Genomic DNA, 16,948 nt, shown 5'->3' with positions numbered 1-16,948 from the left:
GTAAATCTTGAGAATCACGCAGCTTACAGAGCTTCAAACTTAGAAAGAATTGAGATGAAGATCCAAGCTGCTGGCAAAAAGAGGAAGTCTGCATAGAGTCTTCCCTCAGGATGTTAAAACATTATGACAAAAGACAACATACCACAATTGTAGTCAAGTCAGATTAGTAGAAAGACAGGACAATTAAATGACCTTAAAAAATCAGGGCTAGATTAGAGCTGCTACAAATGATTGTCTTCATTTTCGGTTAATATTTTGTCATCATTTGGTCTATAAAATATCTAGAAATTGTGAAAAAAATGCTTGTCACAATTTCCTCAAGTCCAAGGTAATGTCTTCAAATTGGTTGTTTTATCTGATCAAGAGTTCCAAAACCAAAACCTTCAAGTTTATCTAGCAAATCTCTGTTGGGCTTTTTGCATTTGATCTTTGGCACTGAGGTTCTATTTCAGGTTATTGCTGGTGTGAGCCCAGGAACTTGAAGGAGTCGGTCATTGTAAATGGTTGGCTGTCGTTGAGGACAGGTGCCTTTCAGTGGTGGAATGTAACTAAGTACATGTACTCAAGTACTGTACTTAAGTACAAATTTGAGGTGCTTGTACTTTACTTGACTCGTCTTTTCATGTCACTTTCTACTTCTACATTACATTTCAGAGGAAAATACTTTTTACTCCACTACATTAATCTGACAGCTTTAGTTACTAGTTACTTTACAAATTGAGATTTCAGTTTCAGATTTAGTTCATAAAATACAATGTTTTATTATAAATCAAACTGTCCAACAATATATAGGCCTACAAGTACAGCTCAAAGGATTAGACAATTAAACACTTAGTTGATTGACAGAATTGTCTGCATTGAGTACTTTTAAAGTGACTATATGTAACTTTTTAATGTTTCTAAAGCTCTGTAATTTTTCATACAATGGTTTTAAATGACATGTAACAGCAAACAAGACCAACAGTGAAAAGAACTCTATATATAATATCATTTTTAGTAAGGCATCTGCCCAGGTTAGATTTTTTCCACAAAGTCACAGAATGATTTGCGGCACAGCGCTACAGTAACACATTCTGATGGGTCACAGATTTCTTTGTAACACCAGAAAAGCCTGTGTTAGCGTATGCCAGCGGAGCCAGGTAAAAGGAAGCAGGAGATTTCTTTATATAGGTCTAATTGTATTTTAATGTTATTTTAGAAGTTATCTGTTGTAGTTATGGCTGACACTGGTGCAGGACCATCACAGAAAAGAAGGAAATTAAACGAAGAACAACTAAAAGCTAAAAGGGAAAGACAAAAGGCAATAACTTGAGTCACACTCAGTCGGGCTATTAACAGATGGAGACAAATACGGGATTGTAAATGATTCAAAACAAAATGTCTATTTCATTCATAAAATAACTTTACAATGCGCAATGTGGTTGTACGTCAGTAGCCGCCATTAAATTACATCCTCCTTCCATTTAGCGCGGACGTTTTCCTTTTAGTCCGTGTTTGTGTTCGCTTACTATTTTCTTTGCCCTTGTCCCCCTGTAACGTTACTTGCAAAAGCATCCGTGGGTTTCATGAAATTCGCTATATTAATCTAAGTTATTACATTGGTTACTTCAACAAACTCTTAATGCTTTGGCTCGTGACACAGTGACAGTGATACCTGGTTTAGCTCACGAGACAAAGTAGGCTAAGTTACCGTATGCAACACTGGAAATGCAACGATGCATCTGTAACTTATTCTTTTATTGTAAATGAATGATTTTCTATCTGAGCAAAACATTCATCGCAGCTATATAGACCTCCCATAATGCTAACTCAGTAATATACAGTGGGCAATACAGCACCATAGCAAGAGTGGTAAAAACACTAGCGCTTTTGTCCAAAGCGGTCGCTAGAATCAACACAAACTGAAAGTTACATATAGCCACTTTAAGTACATTTTCCTGATGATACTTACATACTTTTACTTAAGTAACATTTTCAATGCAGGACTTTTACTTGTAACAGAGTTTTTTTACAGTGTGGTATTAGTATTTTTACTTAAGTAAAGGATCTGAATACTTCTTCCACCACTAGTGCCTTTATTGGCCGTTTTGTTCTGAATTCAATGATCAGTAGTTTCAGTAGTTTCTTTTCATTCAGGACTTTTAACTCTTAATTTTTCTTTCACTAGTTGACTGACTTCACCTCTAGCCTGTAAGCGTCTACGTTGTCTTGGCATAGTATTTTGTACTTAAACATATGGTGTTATATTTTCCACAAGACACTGAATGTAGAAATATGTGGCCACTGTCGTTCTATAAGTCAAACCAGCCACTTACACGTGTTAAAAACACATCTGGTAACCATTTCTAGGCCATATCTAATTTGGCTAAAATACCATAAAGCAGTGGGTTGTGTACATATATTTGTCGAAATCAGATTCTGTAGCAAAGACCACTTTAGCCATGATCACAGCCACACTGCCCTTATCAGAGGGAACTGTCTTATACCTGTAACTTTACCTGTAATTGTGAATATCCTTTACATGCCCTCAGCTTCATCCTTCTGCCTGCTGAACACACCTAAAGCTGTTTAGTGTGCTGACAAACAATGCGGTAAACATCCCAATGCAGAAGATACACACGAAGTAGAAACATATTCTTTGCTCAGTGGGACCAGATGCAACTGATTTTGATCATTAAAACCAGTGGAGGGCATTTGAGTTTGGACTCCTCCACAAGCAAAACTCCCTCTCTATAAAAAAAGCTATGCCAAAGCAGTGATGTTTTGCTTTTGTTAATCTGAATTTTGCTCCATGGTCGCTTAACAACTGCCTGTACATCACATGGCAATGCAAAAAAACAAAACAAAAAAAAACTATGACACAACTAGGATTAGTATAAAATATAAATGCCCAAAAAAAAAAAAAAAAAAAAAATGGGCTGAGGGACACTTTGATCGCTGCGTGGTAGTTACAACATCAGTTCAGCTAAAAATCTGAGGCCCTGTGGATCTGGTTGTCATAGAGAGGCAAAGTCCTTCCCTTTCCGGTGGACCATAATGGGACATTAATTTGGGAAAAATATATTTTTTTAAATTAATAAAACTAAGCGGTACTATAACAAACCTACAACAAACTGACTTTCTTCAGTTGCAAAATTATCTTTTAAACTGACGAACATCATATGTGTAATTCATGGCTTAATTTAAACGGGATCAAAAAAAGTCTCTCCCCATTCATTACAGTACATATTTTTTCCTAAATAAGGTCCCATGAGGTCCATCGGAAGGGGAGGGACTTCGCCTCTCTATTGCTGATATTTTTCCTTGCATACCTAACTGATCACACCCAGCAAAGCTAAGTACTTTTTACACACACCTTTCTGAAATTTAGATAATAGTAGTGACTGGGATTTAGTGATTGATTACAAAACAAATTTTTCTATTTGGCATATATGAGGCATGGAATTGTTGTTTTCAACCATGTTCAGACAAGGTAAAACAACACCGTAAAGCCTGGGCTAAAACAATGCACTTACTTCCTTTGTTTATGAGTACAAACATGTGGGTCACATTACTATACAAAAACAAACATGGAGGAAGATGGCAGGGTTGCTGCCAAGCTTATAACCAAGGTCTGGTCGTATTTTGGATTTCCCAACTTTGTCATGACAATGTTAATTGTTGCAGTATGACAGCCAAAGTCTCTTTAAAAAACAATGTCGAGATAAGCCCAGAAGGAACAGACATGAAGCAACCTGTTGCCAACCTGTTGCTTAATCTGGACAAAATATTTCAGAAACACATAGAAGACAAACTACCTAGGAGTTTCCCGCAGTGTTTTATAGCGGACCACCTTCACTAACATCCTAGAAATCAATACACTCTTAAGAAAAAAAAAACAATCTTCAGGGGCAAAGAGCAGACGCACCATATATGTGTTGAGTGTGGCTATTTTTAATCCATTAACGATTAACTAAATTGAATACAAAATGAAATGCGTTCAGATCTGGGTGGCTCACCACCACCTAGACCTACTCCTTACTGTAACACTTAAAAAATTGCAGGAAATATGGAGTCAGCACATCATGAATCAATACTATATCATATAAGGAGGTCCCTGCTGATTGCAGTCTCGCATCTAACGAGTTGACAGTATAAATCAATAAGGTTTTTATCTTATACAGGCAATTATGTGCAGGCTAAAATCATTTCTTGTGCCTCAATTTATTAAGTAATAAAGAAGGTAAGTCTAATTTATTATCCCCCAATGGAAACAAATGCATGTTATCCAACACTATACACACACTAGGCTCTTAGCATTAAGTTGCAGTTTGTTTTCTGTACCACCTAAAAACACTACTTGTAATTCCTATAGACAACAGTACTTTATTGTAATTTAGACAATTGTAGGCTTGTTCCTCCTTAGTTTAGTGGCTTTGTGTCGCTGCAATATGTTATGTTGTATTTGTTTGAGTTCTCCAGCAGGTTTTCAAATCTATCAAACCCCTGGGAAGAAAACAAATCTTGTGTTGTAAATTATGTCAGTTTCAGGGCAATTCACTTTGATAAAACAATTCAAACTGCAGTAATTGGATTTGTAAAGAGTTTACATTCAGGTGTATTTAGGAGTAACTGAGGCAACAGGCTGTTTGAGTGGAGTTGAACTTAGCGATAATTGTGCTCCATTACATGATTGAAAGCCAACACACAAGTATTATACAAGCTGCATTGAAAATCTGTATGAAACAGCACTTTAATTGGAGATGGTAGTCTGCGGAGTCTTTGCAGTGGATGTTGCAGAAGGCTGTACAGGAGCAGCAGGGCAGGTGTCCCACTGGGTTACGAGAGCCAGAAGCTTTGCATCTGGATCATTTCCTCAGCCCAGAAGGGCTCCACACTGGGACCTCCTAATAAAGCTACACATGTGAACCCCAAACCCCTCCGAATTCTTCATCTATGTCAGCTTGTATGTGGCGGCTGTCGTGATAGCAGGTAACAAGCTGTGACAAACTCACAACATCACAGAGGAAGGCAGCAGTGAAAATGACTCATGTTTTTTGTCTCTCACAATGCTCAAAATGCAAAATATGCTCTCACTAATGGCAAAATAGCCTGAAAATGTGTTCCTGCATGAGTAGCAAAAAAATGGTTTTGTCAACTGTGTGAGTAAGACTTCTAACCACTCCAAAAACCTTAAGGTACACTCCTTTCCACATGGGTTCACTCTAAGCTCAGTACTCCTGAGACAAGGAGTTGAAAGATATCCTTTGAGGAGATATCCTGCCTATAATTCCCAAGAGGAAGCCAGGAGAGAGTGAAATGTGGAAAAAGAGGGTTGGACATTTTCCATAGTACAATCTTGTGAAAATGCAGGAGTGCTTTAAGAAACATTCCTTCGATAGGCTGAGGGAGCCACAAGCGGGGAGACGTCAGGAGAAATCATGCTTGGCTCAACACAAAAAGCACTCAGAGAAATGAGATTTAATCTGCTGAGCTTAGAGTGTATTAGCCAGATGTAAACAGTCAGTACCAGCTGTGAGAAAGTTAACTTCCACAGCCCTGCTGCTTGGAAAAATAATGCAAAACATCAAACATTACCAATGAAAGAAACTCTGCAAACACAGATATTTAAAGGCCAAAATAAAACTTTCACAAGCCAGGGACATCACACTTGTGGGAGCCAGTGGGTTAAGGTTAACTGGCCACACTGAAACACTTTCTCTCTGAAAATACTCTGCCTCCAGGCCCAAGCTGTGGGAAAGGGAGTTTATGCAATTACATCACATTGATTTATGGGAGACAGAGGAAAGATGGGGAGAGGATGGAAACTGAGCTGCTTGGAGACGGTCCAAGATTTAGTCCCTGAAGAAACACAAGTCAATAGGTTTACACCACAAAACATGATGGATCTGAGACAATTGTGTGGGGATGAATGTGGTCAGAGAAACACTGGCAATACCGGGAGGTCAAACCTATCTAAAATAATTGGTTTTAATTTACGGCTGAAAACACACAAAACTATGAAAAACAGCCACCATTGTAATACAGAAGCTTCTTGATGAACCTGCTTATGAAGCTCATGCAGATGACACATCCAGAATAGCAAAAGCACCGCTGCTGAACGTACTTTTAATTCTCTCAACTCTGGGGAGCTGATGACAACTGTCTTGCTTGAGCAGATGCCGCTGATGCTGTCTTGAGTATTAAGTGGGTATAGTGATGTAATTGTGAGTAATGCGCCCAAGTGTGCACTGCAGCGTTAGCGGGGTAGCATATCTCCATCAGCCCACCGCAGCCTAACAGTTATAAATAAACAGTCCATTTAGTGCTCTCCACTACTGTAACAGGACCACAGGAATGACCACAGCTGCGATATTTATGGTGAAACACATTACTGCTCTTCTGCTCATTTAAACATTTGCATGTAATAAAAAATGTTATCTTCCTTCAACTTGTCTGGAGACACGTACAGAAGTCCTGTTAGCTGAAGCCAAGCCTGTGTGACTGAAGTGCTAATCACCTGTTGCGGTAACTAAAGCAACGTTCATCAAATTGCTACGGATGAATGTTGCAGATTGTAAAAAAAAAAAACTAAGCAAAAAGCTAATATCGATTCAGGATTTCTGTCATATAGTCCAGACTAACAACGTAGGAACAAAGAAGAAATGCAACTCATTAATTTTCCCCACATGAGACTCTGATACCAGGCACCAAATATGAACAAAGCAGGAGGAGATTACAGACGATTTTCAGTATAATGAGCTGCAGAGTTACAGTATGAGATATTAAAGGGTTTTATTTTTTAAGTTTGCAAAGTCTCCAACTGTCTGCAAAGTCTCAAGTTCTTGGAAACACAACAGACCTTGGTTCAGGCCAAAAACAATAGAATAAATATATGAAGGCGGCTCGCAGAATAGATTGGATTATCAAGGGTAGGTGGTGGCTGTGTGAGGTGGGGGTTGCTCTAGATGTGGCACATATATGGAAAGCTCACTCAGAGATGTTTTGAGTAAGAAAAGTTTGGACATCTGTTCCTTATTACATAAAAAAGCAGCTTGTCCAATTCCAAACTGCCTGCAGAGATAAGCGAAAGTGGTTTTGGAAGTTGCTCACAACATTGGCTTTCTCCTCCTTCATTGTTTCCTTTTTGCATCATTTTAATGTGGGGAGATCAAATGAGATCATGTCCGGTTATTGACTGAGACACAATTTCATTTAAGCATTAAAGAAAGTGGTCTAAAAGCTGTTTTATCTGTTTGAAATCCTGTTTTGTCATCCGTCCAATTAAAGCACCAGTTTGGAGCCACCAGTTAAGAAGATGACTTTTTTCTCTGTATGGCTTGACAGATAAAGCTAAAACCTTTACACATCCAGGGGTTTTCAGAGACACCCACAAAATCACTTTGGCTTCATCATTGGTGCTGAGGCATTTCACATGGGATCTGACTCCTGCCAAGTGTTATCGGGAAAAATGAGCTAAGGCCTGTTTCTCCTGGGAGAAAACTCTTGGAGCAATGCCTGAGCTGTCTGTTTTTTTGCTTCACAGTTTAGAGCATCACAGCCAGGTGGTCAAGATGAGGTTGGATGACTTTGCTGCTGTCCTGTCATCCTGACTTGGGACAGGTGACAAATCAGTGGGAAGCTATCCAAAATCACCTGATGTTCCACTGAAAATAAGCATCTGTACTCTTTTTTTACACCTAAATCAATGAACACTGCAGCCAATTCAATTTCACATACTGGAGACACCTGCCGTGCCTGTGCTATCTCTGACAAACACATGTGAAGGTGACCCCTGGATGCTAGCTGTCAGAAACGTACACGCTGAAATACATTTTCATGAAAATATCAAACTCCTTTAATATACTTCAAATAGTTAAACTAGCTTCCCTATGCAGTGGATTTTCTTTTTTCCCTAAGCTTCAAAGAAAAGATGCAGTGAAGGGAGGATTAGGGAAAAAAAGAATTATGCTTCATGGTGTGCATGTGTTTACCCTAATAACTAGTAGCACTTAATTTTTTCAGCTAAGAAAATACATCCTCATTTCTATTTTTGCTCTTCTCTTCTTAGCAAACCATAGCTTCTTAAGAATTCCTTGTTAAAGTTGAGCCACTGCATTTATTAAATGCAGCACACGCTGCACAATAATGCCGTGGTTTGCTTATGGCCGTAACACATCGGCTGGCATTGACCGACTGTTTGCCCAAAGGACAGAGGCTGTGTTTTACTGCAGCGACCCGGGAATGCCGTGTCGTGGAGCGCACTTTTAAAGTGGTGGTGGGCTAAAAATTTCATAAAGCGCCATCAAATAATCATGAGGCAGTGAGGCGCTCAGTCTTTGCTGTCTAATTGTTTTCCCATTTGAGGAGTAAAAATAACTGTCTACAGCATGTACAGTTGATCTGCTGTTAAAAGGCAAAGGCTATTATTCAGTCAGACATGCAGAGGCTGTGAAGACAAGTACATTCATCACCGTAGGAGAAGCATACAGGGAAGTTGTCCAAGAACCACCACTGCAATCTTCACACAAACCAGTCTGGATCGCCGGAGGATGCCGGGGTCGCTTGAACGACCTCAACTGGCTTTAAGGCTACATTGTCAGTAACAGGTCAGCACCCCTTTTGTGCTTCACTTTTCAACCACATGTGGTCTAATGGTGTGATTGTAGGCTATAAACAGAATGACACCGAAGAAACACTAGCTAGAAAATCCTGCAAAAAAAGCAACACCTGTATCCCAACACAGGAGGACTTTATGTGCCGTAACCACAGTTGAGATAACATTATCACTCACGCAAAGCAAACCACAAGAGAGGCTCTAAATGCAAACAGACAGATGGCCCTCACCTACACTGCTATTAGTTTATAAGCTCTAAAGATTGTCAGTTCCTGTTATTTAACAAGCTGAAATGAAACACAAGCATCTATCTCAGAGGCGTATGATCCTGGCAGGAGAGACATCATTAGCCAGCCCTTCCCCCAAGTTTCCCCAGGTACAAGTTGGACCCCGCTGTGGATTTTTTTTTTATCAAACACTGATCTGTCCCTCTGATGCTGCGAAGGCTGATGGGGAGCCCATTTGTCTGATAGACCTGTGGCGAGTCTCGCCCCGTGGGAGGGACCGTAACATTGCTGTTATCCCACAGGAGCTGCAGGGAGCAGTGCTGTGGACAAGGTGTGTGGGCTTCAAAGGCAGCAAAAAGCAGCAAGCAGAAAGAAAAATTCTGGGGCCTTTTAAAGGGTACTTACTCTCATATTATCATTTTAGTTTAATACAAATGCACATAATCAAATTCCAAGCAGGAAGAAGGAGAATCACATTAGCCCAGTTATATCTACTGAAGTTTATAACCTTCACTTCCAAGTCAAAATAAAGACATTTCTGCTTACCGAGGTTTTTCTGTGCCATGTTTACGCATTCAATGCAAAATATTTAACCTAGATTCAAGCAGATATGAGATCCATACATAGTAAATATGAAACAACCCCATTACCAGTTAAGTTCTGCCAGCAGCACCCAGGCTGGATTGATCTGTGTGTGTGTGTGTGTGTGTGTGTGTGTGTGTGTGTGTGTGTGTGTGTGTGTGTGTGTGTGTGTGTGTGTGTGTGTGTGTGTGTGTGTGTGTATTTGAGGTTTGTATGGTTATCATAGACTGGAACAGACGTGCTATTAGCAGACTGATGCAAACCCAAATCACGCTCAAAATAAATCTCTTACTCCATAATTCAGCCACGCTGGAAAAGCTGAGACAGAAAACAAGACTACATTATACACAGTCCTCCCTGTGTCCATAAATGTGATGTAACTGCACCATCTCTTCATATCACAACTTCCAATCAAGAGAAAGTGAATTAATGAGCTAACATCCAGCTCCAACACCCAACATGCATTTCATTTGTTTAAAATGATAATAGGCTAATTATCCGGGTCATCATTACCAACCTACTGTCCATCCCTACAATAATTTGTGCACTCTACATTACCAAATCAATTTGTGATGAGAGCAAGTGTGTGTTTGTTTTTGTGGGTAACAATTACCATATTACATACTGTGTAGCCCATCATCAGTGATTAAAAATAAACAGGGGCTTTGATCCCCTCTAGGCAAAGGAAATACAAATGCAGAGTCGAATATGTAATAAAATAGGACACATTAAAAAAGCCCCAGATGACTAATGAGGGCACTCTTGTAAAGCTATATTCTTTTATTCCAGAAACGTAGATGGAAAGAGCAGGAGCACTCGAGGAGGAAAACCTGGTAATAGAGAAGGAGAGAGAGGAGCAAGGGGTGGAGTAGAAGAGAGTTAGGATACATGGCTGGGGCAACAGAAAAAGAGAAAGACCAGAAGCTGGGAGAGAGTCCCATTTCATCAGAAAAAATGCCTGAGTCAGGAGATGAGAGAACCATTAGGCCCAATGAGTCACAGGGAGAGACTGAAAAAACAGATCTGAGCTGAGCTCGGCTCACAGTACCATCCCCAAACAAATAGCCAAAGAGAAGCAGAAACAGTGGCCCAAAATGAAGTACAATGTTTTTTATTCCCAGAACTGTGCCTCCTCATCAGTGAAGACTGATGTCATACTGTATACTTCTGCAAATGTACATGTAAACCTCCCTGAAGATCTACACAGAAAGGGGTTTATGGGTAACCGTAGGCCACAGAGGTTTGCAGAGGGCTGCAGCTAACAATTATTTAATTATCTCTGGATCTGCTAATTATTTTCTCGATTAATCAATTACTTGTTTGGTCTACAAAAGGTTAGGAAATAGTGAAAACTGGTGACTGCCATTACCTAAAGCCCAAGGTTACATCTTTCAATTGTGTGTTTGAAACAGAACACTGAAACAGAATTTTACATTGTAACATTGTACCCAAAAGTATAAAAGAGATCCTCCATAACTCTTCTTTTCTGCAGTGATTCACAAAAAAATTTACAATTCTTCATTTGTATTAATAAATGATTCATCTGAACATTGAGTCTTCATGGAAATCCTTAACAAGAACCAAGCAATTTATGCAAGAAATAAGAAGTCGCAACAGAGTTCTTTATCTATACAATGTCCATCTATAGTGAAAAGCTCCAGTGTTGGCAGTGAGTGTGGGAAACAATCACACATCCATAAAAGGAGTTCTTCCTCCCTGGTGCTACTTGATAAGCACCCAGCTTCCGCCTGCCCAGTGTGCCAACACTGAATCCAGAGTGAGTGAACCCAGTCCTATTGTGTAAACTTAGTAAAGAACTGGTTGTTCATCTGGCAAACAAAAAACAAATACCTCCATTTTATACACATAAAGCATAACGCTTTGTGGTGCTCGGCCATATCTTTTGTTCCATGTTCTTTCAGGCAGCAATGTGCTTAAACATTCAGCATCATTCAATGGATCAGAGATGTGCTAAAGCCAGGCAGGTAATCTCCCCACAAGTTAGCCCCGTGTCACATACCTATCAGTGCCAGACGCCCCGGCCAGCCTAAGCTCCTCTCTGAGCTTTGACTACATCTGGGGGATGAAAAGAGCACAAGGTGATGAAGAAACCCCCCGGCATAGGCACAGGGATTTACTGAGTGTGCTCGCTCTGTGTAATGACCAGCGGGTCCTCAGCAGCAGCCTTTAATGGACACCTGAGTGACACGGTCTATTAGTTTTGAAAAACATTATGCAGAGGAAAGGATGGCTGGGGGGGATTTCAAGATAGATGTGATTCAAACAGTCCGAGACGGGGCTGAGTGTACCCTCAACTAAGCGCCTACCAGGCCGTAAGCCCGTTAGAGAGCCCGCTATCTGCCGAGCCCAGCTTGTCAAATACATACCTTTTACCTCATTACCTGCTCAGCACAGCCATTATTGAGGGAAATAGGGTGAACGCAAGATAAGCACAAAGAATTCTTGGGTTGAGGACAAACAGCCGGCCTGCTTCCTCCTGATAAAAAGGAAGCGTCAGCAGAGAGGGGCCTCTCAGCTTCCTGCTCTCAGTAAACTCGCTTAGGTCATTCACTACTTCCTGGCCCACATGGAGACACGCAAGGGCCAAAGGAATGCATTAATGTGTGAATATTGCCGGATAATACAGCATTTTTTCTTATGTTCATGCAGAAAAGCAAAAGCTTATTTACATAAAATGTGTCTGTGGATAAGTTATAAGAAACTTCTAAGAGAAAACATAATTAGCCCAAGTTGACCAATCACAAGTAAGGTTTCAATTCAAATTTAGCCAAAATTTCCAGAAAATCAGCCAAAGTGAGTGAACGCATAAGTCACTTCATGTAAATCATGATTGATTAATTCGCTATGACTGTTTTAATTTAACTTTGTCACAGTTTGCTTTTATCAATACATCAACTTGTTCACATCAGCCATGGAAAAAAGGTTATGTAGCTTTACCATAACCCCTTAACAAACAACTGAAAATCCAGCTTTACGAAGGCACCAAAGCAAGTAGTTTTTATATGACATGACCTTTAGCTAAAATTGCTTTCAGCAGACAACATCAAACAAGCGTTTGGACACTCCGCGCTCACAAAACACAGTGCAGAAATATATAAAAACACACACCTTCATGGCTTTTAAACCGCTGATGAACAATATACCTTTCTGAGAGTAAATTATTTCTGCCAGTTGTAAAGCAAATTTCATTTTCTCATGTCTCCTGACAACAAAGATGCCAAACCCATTACTAGCTGAGGCCTCTGCATCACACACATTAAATGAAGGGTCCTTTAGCAATCGAAAAAAGCAATTTTCTCATTGAGCCAATAGATACTCCATTTAGTTCCGGGCTCTCTACGGACCGCTGCTGCCATAATGGGGCTGATACAGGGGAAAGCAAGTGTAGAGTGATGACCCAGCCTTGCTGCTCTGAAACCACTGATACGGATACAGATGTGCTTCACAGGCTGGAGGGGAGAATGAAGACAGGGAAGATGAGAAAAGATGGGAAGACAAGAGGAAGAAAGAATAATAGATGAGATGATACAGAGGGAGACAGATAGAGGAGGTGGAAGCAGGTTGTGGTGAGGCGGGATGAATCAAGGATGTGAAATCAGGACCAATGATCAAATGACCGAAAAGGTATACAGCATCATTTGCAGGCACATCAGCAAAGAAAAGAGAGAAAGAGCGAAATTGTGAGCGTGAAAGGAGCAGAGAGACAGAAATCGGAGGCACCCAACCATGTGGAACCACAGACTGAATAATTTCAGGCTTTTAATGAGGGGTGCTCTGCCAGGCCAGGCGGCATCAAGTCAGTCACCCAGTATCTCTCAGCAAGAGCTGCCATACACTGAAATTCACACTTTTCTATTTCTGAACACACACACACACACACACACACACACACACACACACACACACACACATCATCGCTGGCACTACAATGTGATTAAGAGCAACACATTATCAGAGCCACTATTAAAATGAGTGCACTGATCACCAGTGGCAAGTCTCACACCAGGTGTTTTGTGTCTGTAGGTGGAATAAATGCCAGCTTAGCTCGGAGGAGATTTGAATACACTCAAACATGCTCCCTCCTAATTGCTACTCTCAGCATTGTTGCTACCAACCTTTATTTCCTGTATAAATTACACTGTAGGTTTACAAACCCTGATGTTTGCATTTGTACTTATCCCACAGACATCACTTGCAAAAAAACTATTTCCCAACACTTGTGTGAATCAAGCAGAGGAGAGAAAGGCTTCTGGCGGAGTCTAGTCAGCCGTGTTGGCAGCTGCTCCAAAAGCATCAATACTACCGTTTCTTTTTCTTTGAAAAGGCAAATGTTCACCCACAACATAGTGAACAAACACGCCTCTGTTTCCAGTTTGTCTGCTTCTTGCTCTACAGATAGTTAGCTCCAAGTCATTTGGGGTTTGGGAGAAAAAAAAGAGTTGGAACAAAAAGAGAAAGGAAAAATATTTACATGATGCAGCAGTATTAGCTCATTAAGCAGGGCAGGAGCTGATTTGTCAGTCTATCCAAGCTTGTGGGACATGATGATTATTTTCTTCTCTTTCCTGACACACTGTACCAGCCTCAGGGAGACAGAGAGCCAGAGTGATTGGTTGTGACTTTAACTCGAGGCAAGAAAATCCAGCACAGGCACGATGCACCTGGACACTAGTGTGTGTTAATGGGTCCCCTGGAGCCAATCTGATTATGACCTGATTTCCAGCTGTTATTGTATCTAGACAAATGTTTGAGTTTTGTCTGTGTGAATAGAAACTTAACTTTTTACTCTGAATTCAGCTGTTGGTGTCCAAACGTTTGAGTCAACCAATGATGAAATCACCCTGAATTCACTTAAAAGTCACATGCTCAGTACTAATACTACTACTAATCAGTACTACTGCAATAAAGCATGTTAACAGTTTCCTCGGAAGTATTGACTTTTGTCTTTCAGGGCTTGAATGTGTCATGTTCGCTTCAGTGGAGATGAGACAGAGATAGAGGGATGAGGTGGTTTTGGATGATGTATCCCTCTGATTAATGCAAACTGACAGTGAACTCCTGCCCTACAGCAAATGTAGCGCCATCCATCTGGTGACCCCATACATCTCTACAGACGGCCTCCTCCTTGGTTATGCCTGGAGCCCCGTGGGAAGGATGCCAGCTTGGAGACTGACACACATCACTCCGGATTCCCCCTGATGTCAGGTTTCTCATAGTAGGCTATAACCCACTATTATCTGTAGACTGCATATTTACCACATTCCACAGACACAGTTAGTCACCTAAGGATATGTAATGTCTGTGCACGAGTTCACTGTTTTATTCCCAGAAGGAAAAAAAAACACCGAACTGACCTGAAATTAACCTTAAGTCTAAATGTTGTGTAACAGCTTAATAAACGACTTAAACAATTAAGGTGAGCTCTAATTTCTCATTCAAGATGTTTCTACATTTGGTTTTTGCAGCTCATCTGAGAAGATGTAACTTGCAGCAACAAAGTCAGCAGAAATCAAAGACTGCGCACAACATCGCCCTATTGTAATTGTAAATATAGTATTTAGCCCGTTCAACACGGCAGTCACGAAAACAAGCGAAGGATTCAGATTGTGATCATTCAGCTTTCATTTCAACACACATTTAAGTTGGAGACTTGTAGCCTAATGTTAGTTGTAAAGCAGCGACACGTTTCTTACCTCAAAGCGCAGCTCAGTGCCGAAACCTCTGTCTGTGACTAGATGTTTCCCTGCGAAATGTTACTAAAAGGACGATTTCAGAAGCCTGGGACTGCTGGAGGTAAGTATTGAAATGAAATTTAAAAAAATGCCGATCAGCTGGGATGTCCACGGAGGTGAATTGTGCAGAGCGTCCAACTAATACAATCCACCGCTCCGAGATCTGCGATCCCAATTTGGACAAGCACGCAGTGTTGAGAAGAGATTGGTATGCAAACAGTTTTGTGAAGTCACTGAAAGCGTAGCGGCTCAGCAGCCTGCTCTGCTCCAGAGGGCGGAGACTCTCCTCCGACACATACACGCCTCCGGTTTACCTTCTCTATTGTCACTCACTCCGGTAATACATGGAGTGGTAAACACACACTTGGTGCTGCAGAAATTATACATTTATGTAACCTTTATAAATACTCGAAGGGCATTGAGGTTTCCCTCATTTTCAATGACGACGAGTTTACATCAAGAGTCATACACAAAAAAACAGTTGCGATGACAAATAAACATAAGCAAAACTAAAAACAGTTGCAATTTAAAGAGCGGAGATTAAATACCAAATGTTTTAAAACAGTAGCAGATGGGAGTACCTGTACTTGTTTCAATGTAGATGTAGCTGCATGCCTATAGATAATAATAATTTATTAATCCCACAAGGGGAAATTACAATGTTTTTACTCTGTTGTTATTACACACATTACACACAGGCCTGAATTACACACACACATGCTCAGTACCATACATGCACTAACTGTCAGAGTGAGGGAGCTGCCCATGGAAAGGCGCCCGAGCAGTTGGGGACTTCAACCAGCAACCCTCCGGTTACCAACCCAACTCCCTACTGACTGAGCTACTGCTCACCATAGTCTAATACTGATAAAAAAAAAAATACTGCCTCTACGACAAACCGGTCACGCAAAGGAAAGCTAGACCGGTACAGAAAGCCCACCTTCAGTCGGAGCTTGGAGGCGAGGCAGTCATATGAGTCTTAAATGAGAGTTTCTCATCAAGACACAGTCCAAGATATTTGTAATCAGTAACTCTCATAGGAGAGCTATCAACAGTTAAAATATGAAGTTTTTGTAAAATCAACATTTCTAGCTCTTGAAAATAACATAAATTTGTTTTTTTGCGAGTTAAGGACTAGTTTAAGGTCAGAGAGAGTGTCCTGTAATAAGTTAAAGGAAAGCTGCAAGTTACATAAAATATTAAAAAAAAAATATATATATATATGTATACTGTATATATATATATATATATATGTCTTGAAGCTGCACTTTCATATGGCTCTTTGTAGCTTTGCTTATTTAAAGCTAATATACTTGCACTTACTACTTGTTGTCTGGAGTTTGAACCTTCAGGGTTGAAAGCATTTAATTGTAAGTCGCTTTGATTAAAAGCGTCAGCTAAATGACATGTAATGTAATAATGTAATGTAAAGTTGTCAGTAGCAGCTTGTGGGGTATCTGCAGTACAGTAAAGAATAGTATAATCTGCGTACATACTGTATGGGCGAGGCAACCAGCTAAAGAAGAGACCAGCTCATTAATATAGATGGTAAAGAGTACAGGACCCAATACAGAGCCTTGTGGGATACCTTTTGTTAGAGATAAGAAATCCGAATTGCCAAGTGGTGATTTCACACATTGACGCCTGGAAGATAGGTAATTATGAAACCACGCACAAGCACCTGTATCCAAGCCGATATCAGACAACTTTTTTAAAATTAGATTGTGATCGACCGTATCAAAAGCCTTTGAGAGGTCGACAAAGAGGGCCGCACAGTGCTTCCTCATGTC

General features: G+C 40.4%; 1 protein-coding gene across 2 annotated transcripts in view; it reads right to left on the bottom strand.

Moving 5' to 3' along the window:
- Window positions 1-15,434, bottom strand: part of tspan18b (tetraspanin 18b) — a 33,297-nt gene extending 17,863 nt beyond the window's left edge. For both annotated transcript variants that reach the window (XR_004897893.1, XM_031283118.2), the window contains exon 1: window positions 15,120-15,434. The gene's annotated coding sequence lies outside the window, so the exon portion shown is untranslated. The remainder of the gene's footprint in view (window positions 1-15,119) is intronic.
- Between the last annotated feature and the right edge of the window lie 1,514 nt (window positions 15,435-16,948).

Source organism: Sander lucioperca, chromosome 7 (assembly GCF_008315115.2).
Source record: "Sander lucioperca isolate FBNREF2018 chromosome 7, SLUC_FBN_1.2, whole genome shotgun sequence".
NCBI classification, from domain to species: domain Eukaryota; kingdom Metazoa; phylum Chordata; class Actinopteri; order Perciformes; family Percidae; genus Sander; species Sander lucioperca.
The sequence above is the reverse complement of the archived record's forward strand: the minus strand, read 5'-3'. Positions and strand labels throughout refer to the sequence as shown.